General features: G+C 39.5%; 1 non-coding gene across 1 annotated transcript; it reads left to right on the forward strand.

Annotated features, from left to right (window-relative positions):
• The first annotated feature begins 261 nt into the window (after nucleotides 1-261).
• LOC114495906 lies at nucleotides 262-424 on the forward strand. Its single transcript, XR_003684565.1, has one exon. It is a non-coding gene; the product is annotated as a U1 spliceosomal RNA (small nuclear RNA).
• The last annotated feature ends 6,382 nt before the right edge of the window (nucleotides 425-6,806 follow it).

The following is a 6,806-nucleotide window of genomic DNA, read 5'->3' on the forward strand; positions in this document are numbered from 1 at the left end:
GTACAACAAACCAAAAAGCTGTGTGATGTAGGTCAAACATTGCTTAAGGTGATAGATAGGATTTTAAATGCTCACGAAGGAAAGAGCTGATTTCAATGATCTTTAAGATGCTAGAAAAAAGATGAGTAAAATAAATCCTTAGTAAGTAGAACAAAGAAAATAATAAAGAGCAGAAATCAATAAAATAGAAACAGGAAAATTAAAAGCCAAATATAATTCTTTCAAAATATTAGTCAAATCAATACTCCCATAATAAAATTGATACTTACCTGGCAGGAGAGATACCATGATCACCAAATGGTTTCCCAGGGTGAGGCTCACCCATGGCACTTCCCGATGTGCTGACCCCTGCGATTTCTCCAAATGTGGTCAAATCGACTGCATAATTTGTTGTAGTGGGGGACTGTGTTCCCACTCTCCCCTGGCTAAATAAATAAATAAATAAATAAATAAAATAGATTAAAGGGCCTTGGCCAGTGTGGCTCAGTTGGTTGGGTCATCACCCTGGGGACTGAAGGGTCATGAGTTCAATTCCAGGTCAGGGCACATACCCAAGTTGCAGGTTCAATCTCCAGTCAGGGCATGTGAGAGAAGGCAATTGATTGATGTCTCCCTCTCTCTCTCTCTCTCTCTCTCTCTCTTCCTCCTTCCCTTCCTCTCTCTCTAAAAAAAGCAATGAAAAAATGTACTCAGATGAGGATAAAAAAAATTGATTAAAGGGAAAAAAAAGAAAACATGAATTATAAACATGAGGAATAAGATCTCATTGTACAAGGTCAATATATAAAAAATCAATTATATTTTTATTTACTAGAAACAAAAAGTGGACATTTAAAATTAATTCCCACCCTGGCTGGTGTAGCTCAGTGGATTGAGTGTGGGCTGTGAACCAAAGTGTTGCAGGTTCGATTCCCAGTCAGGGTACATGCCTGGGTTGCAGGCCATGACCCCAGCAACCACACATTGATGTTTCTCTCTCTCTCTCTCTTTCTCCTTCCTTTCCCCGTCTAAAAATAAATAAATAAAACCTTAAAAAAATTAATTCCATTTATAATAGCATCAGAAAACATAAAATGCTTAGAAATAAACATAACACAAGGTGAGCAAAACCTCTGTACTTAAACGTATTAAATCTGGGGGGGGGGCATGTTGGGGGCGGCAAATGCAGACAACTGTAATTGAACAACAATAAAATAATTTTTAAAAAGTATTAAAACAGCCCTGGCTGGCATAGCTCAGTGGATTGAGTGCAGGCTGGGAACCAAAGTGTCCCAGGTTCAATTCCCAGCCAGGGTACATTCCTGGGTTGCAGGCCATAACCCCCAGCAACCGCACATTGATGTTTCTCTCTCTCTCCCTCCCTCCCTTCCCTCTCTAGAAATAAATAAATAAAATCTTTAAAAAAAAGTATTAAAACAGAAAAATTACAGATCTAAATAAATGGATAGATATGCTAATTCATAGATTAGGAAACTCAATATTAGCAAGATACCATGTTTCCTCAAATAAATCTAGAGATTCAATGCAATCGGTATCATATCACCAAGTTTTTTTGTAGAAATTGAAAAGCTGATCCCAAAGTTTATATGAAATGCAAATGACTTAGAATAAATAGCTAAGCAATTTTGACAAAAAGAGTCAAGTTCAAAGACTTACATATATTATCTGCCTTCAAAAATTACTACAAAACTGCAGTAGTAAATTCAATGAGGTATTGGCATTAGGATAAACAAATATATCATAATGCAGAATAAAGAAACAGACCAACATTTATATGGTCAATTAATTGATTAGTGGATTTTGTCATGTTCAAAACACCCACAGAAACATTTGGCCCGTGCAAAAAAGATCCTTGATATTTAGTCTTGCCCAAAAGGTCCATGAAGACAATTGATCCATAGCTAATATAAATATTGCTCTACTGCATGATTCAAATCCCAATCCACCTGCCTAGCCCCTTGTGCCACTACCAGCCTGGATATGGAGGCAAGAAGGGTTATTATTGGCAATACAGCTACAACACAACTATTGATCAAAAATACATGATAGCATTTTATGTTTAATCCTGTACACCAAAGTTAAAAATAAACCTCCTGGGCTATTTGAACCCAGGACGTTTTTCTAAGCATTGAAATTTCAGACAGAACCAAATATCAAGGACTATTTGGCACGGACCAAATGTCACCAGGAACATTTTAGACAAAACCAAATGTCCCTCAATGAATCCATATTTAACAAAAATGCTAAAGCAAGCCTAGTGCAGGAATGGAAAGCACTTTAGACCAACGGTGCTAGAGCCAAAGGACATCCACATGGAAAGGAAGAAAGAGCTCAGTTCCCTCACACCATAGCAAAAAATTAATTTTAGATGATGTTACACCTAACCATGAAAGCTAAAATTATAGCTTTTAGAGGAAAAATGTTTAGAAAAAATAGGAAAATGACTTCATAATCTGGGAATTAGTGAATATTTCTTTTTATAAAAGGAGAAAGCAATAACCACAAAAGAAAACATTTGATAAGTTATCCAGTATCAAAATTAAAAACTTCTCCTCACACACAAAACAACAACAATGTTAAGACAATGACTCGACAATCAATAGGCTGGAGGGAAAATATTCATAAAACATGTACCTGACAAAGGCCTTGTATGCAAAATACTTAAAGAATCCAATTTTTTAAGTAGGCAAATAAGAGCCACATCACAAAAGAAGATATACAAGCAACCAATAAGCACACAAGTATTCATCATCATTAGCCATAGAGGAAAAGTTGATAAAAACACAATGAGATACTCTAACACACCAACCCCAAATGCTGAAATTAAAAAGATGGGCAAATAACAAATGTGAACGAGGCTTGGGAGCCATCAGAACTCTCCTGCATTGCTGGTGGGAACATAAAATTCTATAACCACTTTTAAAAGCTAATAGGACAAAAGCCCCTTTCTCAGGCCCCCTTTACCAGAGCTGGCTGGACCCCATAAAGGATGACTGACCCTAATTGTTTTGTGAGCCTTTATCCTCAGGACTAGAAAAATCACTGGTTGTGCTCTGAAGGCTCCAAGGCCCCAGGAACTAACAAAACAAGACATACTAGACCACAAAGCAGGCCAGACCCTGCATCCAAAGGTGACATCGAAAACAGTTGCAGGCCATCTGAAACACCCTGCTCTACCACTGCCCACCCCATCACCCGATGAAAACCCAAAGTCCTAGCCCCTCGGGGCTGGGGCCCATCTCTGCTCCCAGCCCTTCCCCTCCCTTGGGAAGGTGAAAATATGCTCTCTGTACTTTCTTCTCCGTCACCAACCACCCCAACAAAAAGCCTTTGGCAGTTTCTCATAAAGTTATACACCCACTTGTATCTTTTGACTCCACAATTCCATTCCTCATTATTTGTCCAGCTGAAATTAAAACAAATGTCTATCAAAAGGTATGTACAGGAAAGTTTACAGCAGCTTTTATTCGCAGTTGCTGACAACTGGATACAGCCCAAATATCTGTGAAGAAAAGAATGTATAAACAAACTGTGGTATATTCGTGCAATGAAATACTACTCAGAAAATAAAAGGGGGGTGATGAACTACATATACATGCAAGAATTATGAATTATGCAAAGTAAAGAAAAAAGACAAAAATACTGTATGATTCCATTTATATGGTGTTTTAAAACAGTCAAAAATGTCTAAGATTACTTAGAAGTGTCATGAGGGAAATTTCTGGAGAGATAAAAATGTTATATTTGTAATAGGTATGAGTTGCATCGGTATATCTATTCAATAAAACTGAGCAGCTAGGATTTGTGCATTTCAGCATACATACATTTTATAATACTAATAATAACCAAGTGAAGCTAGGGAGTGAGTAGAGTTACAGATGACACACAAACACTGCTATTATGATGATTGTTGAAGCTAAATGATGGTCACACGGTGGCTCAATAGTTGAGCCCATTTATTTTGTATATGGGTGAAATTTTCTGTAAAATTGTTTTTAAAATGTTTAAAAGTCAATAAACTCATAATTAAGGCAGAGACAGTAAAGTCTGGCCGCTGACCTCATTTTGAGGCCCATTTTACTATGAATATTTAAACATTTCATTTTTAAGTTATTTTAAGGAAAACATCTCCTGGTTGAAATTTGTGTCTGGGTCTTACCATTAGCATTCCATCAACAAATAGGAATGCCCACTATGTCCAGGTTTTTTGCCTAACACCTCTTAGGAAAGTGCTCAAAGATGTGGGTGTCCCTGGGTATGGGAAGCTGGCACATTTTCTTGGGAAAGGCATTAAATGTGTTGGGATAAAGTCACTTAGGGACTTCAAAGTGTCTGCTTTCTGAGGAGTTTCATCTGAAACGAGAGCACTCATGGCATGGGTTACCCTGAGACGTGACTCATCCCAGCTGTTGCCTTCCTTGAGTTTCCTCTGCAGCAGCCACCACCACAACCTGCTCACTCCCAGGGCAGGTCTGTGGCTGGGTTTCTGTTTTCCGACCTGCACATACTCCTGCATTCTTTACCACAGCCTTCTGAAGGCAGAAAGGGTTTTTTTTTTTCCTTGTCAAAGTAACTTTTTAACATTCTTAGAGCTTCCCCTAAGAGATTTTTCTAGAAGAAATGAGGAATGGAGCCTCTTCTGTTGACATGAGGTGAGTGTACATTTAGCAGCTGGTTCTGAGCTTGTGGTTCTTTCCTGTCCACTGCCCCCCAACCCCAGACCTGGTCCTCCGGGAAATGGGATATAATCTGCAGGCCCCACCCCCTTCCACCTTTCCTTGTCATCCTTACATAGTGATAATGTGAACTGAAGTAGATAAGAGGACATAGATAGCTAATGACTCAATGATGAAGAATTTAGGGACCTCGACTATTACCAAAACCACTTTCCTTAAATCCCTGGAGATTATGAGAGGGAGAGAGAGAGAAAGAAGGAGGAGGAGAGAGAGACTGAAGAAAAACAGGAAAAATAAAGATTTGATCCAGCAGTCTAGCAAAGTGAGTCTTAATTGCGTTCACTCATGGTACAAAAAGGCTTGCATACACTCCAATTTACTACAGCAGAGAACCTGGCCCTCCCTCCTCAGGAGAAAGAACATTTAGCTTTGCCTTTGGCTCTCCCTGAAACAAATGGTAAAAGCAGTTTGCAGTGGAGGGGAGGGGAGCAGAAAAGCAATTCTTCCACTGACACATTCCCAGAATGCCCAGCAGTCTACAAAAGCCAGGAAGCCTCATCAGTTACCAGAGCAGAGATTTGCCTTTTTTTTTTTTAACACACTTAATCTATCTTTGCACTTTGTATCAGCAAGTAGGAGTTAGTGTGGTTTCATCTGGTTTGAAACCATAATTCACTTTTTAAAAGTGAGATGTCTTTGAGTTTATCCCCTTTCTATTTGTTCCTCCCTCACCCCCAGTCAAACCCCAAATACTTGAGCTAAAATTAAGTTTCCTAAGAAGGGTGAGGGAATCAGAGAAAGAAAGGATCTGAGAGGAGGGTCTAGACACCAGAAAGAGCAAAGGAAATTGTTTCAAACCGGATCGAAAACTGTCTCTCTGGCTTCCTCTTTTTCTTTTCTTCCCCCTGCCAAGTAAACCCTCTCCTGATTACAGTAAACACCTTCTTAACAGATCAAAAGGAATGATTTTAAAGTGAGTTGCTTACTCACAAAATTCATTATGGTAATGCCTCATCATATTTAGCTGAGCCTGCTCCCTCAGCCGCCTCCCTTTGATCTGCCACTGTGGCCTTGTGTCTGTTCCCGCAGTTCATCTACATTTTGTTGGCGTCAGACACTTTCAGTACTTACGCCTCAGATTTGGGAACAGCCCAGTGGAATGCAGAGAGCCAGCCTAGAAATTGATTTTTCTCCCAAAGCTTTAAAATATATATATATATTTTGAAATGTTACTAACAACACATGTTAGATGTTGAACTCTTCCATCTTTTCCCTGCCCCCATGAATTCATCCTTTTTACTACTTCCTAGGAGATTCACCCCCTGGTAGATCTGTTTTCCACTCCGGCTCTCATGTCTGCAATGCAGGTTTCTTGCAGAGCATTATTTATTATTAATGATATAACAATTTACAGTGTGCCAGCCTCCTAAACCTCAAAGTACATTGCAGATGCATAACCAAGGGAGTCAGGCCACCTGCCTCTGCACCAAACAAAGCCACCAGACCTGTAAGAAGCCACCTCCAAAAAGAGAGTCTTTTTGCCTGTTCGGTCCCCCAGGGCTGCTGGGGCTGGCATTGGCACCAGCGGTGGAGACTGCAGACAAGTGACTAGGACTTTAATTTACCGTGATATAACTTGACCTTTAGAAAGACAAAGTGTTTTGATCTGATTTCTGTAAATGACTTACCTGGGGTACCTCTCTGTGGCTCAGTGTCCTACTTAATAAAATCGATGGAAAATAACCTGTTTTGTTTTACCCTCTACCTGCATCCCCTGAGTCATCAATTGCACAGCTCAGTGCAGTTGCCTTTTAAATGCCTTTTCCCAGTTCTCGTCCTCCTTGATCCCTCTGCCACATTGAAAACTACTTACCATCCTCTCTTCAAAATCTTTAAAATACTAGCCCTTTCTGGCTTCTATAACATTAGGCTTCCTGTCTCTTCCCCTCTTGAGCATTCATTCACTCTGCCGATCCTTTCAGATTAGGTTGTCCGTTTTGGGGTTCCTCTTACCTGTTCCTCCATGACCTTTAGCAGAATTCAACCCCCTGCTAATAATAATGATCACAATGATCAAGTGAACTCCTGTATGCTTACTATGTTTGATAATTCCAGTGTTTTTTCTTATTA

Source organism: Phyllostomus discolor, chromosome 4, assembly GCF_004126475.2.
Source record: "Phyllostomus discolor isolate MPI-MPIP mPhyDis1 chromosome 4, mPhyDis1.pri.v3, whole genome shotgun sequence".
NCBI lineage: Eukaryota > Metazoa > Chordata > Mammalia > Chiroptera > Phyllostomidae > Phyllostomus > Phyllostomus discolor.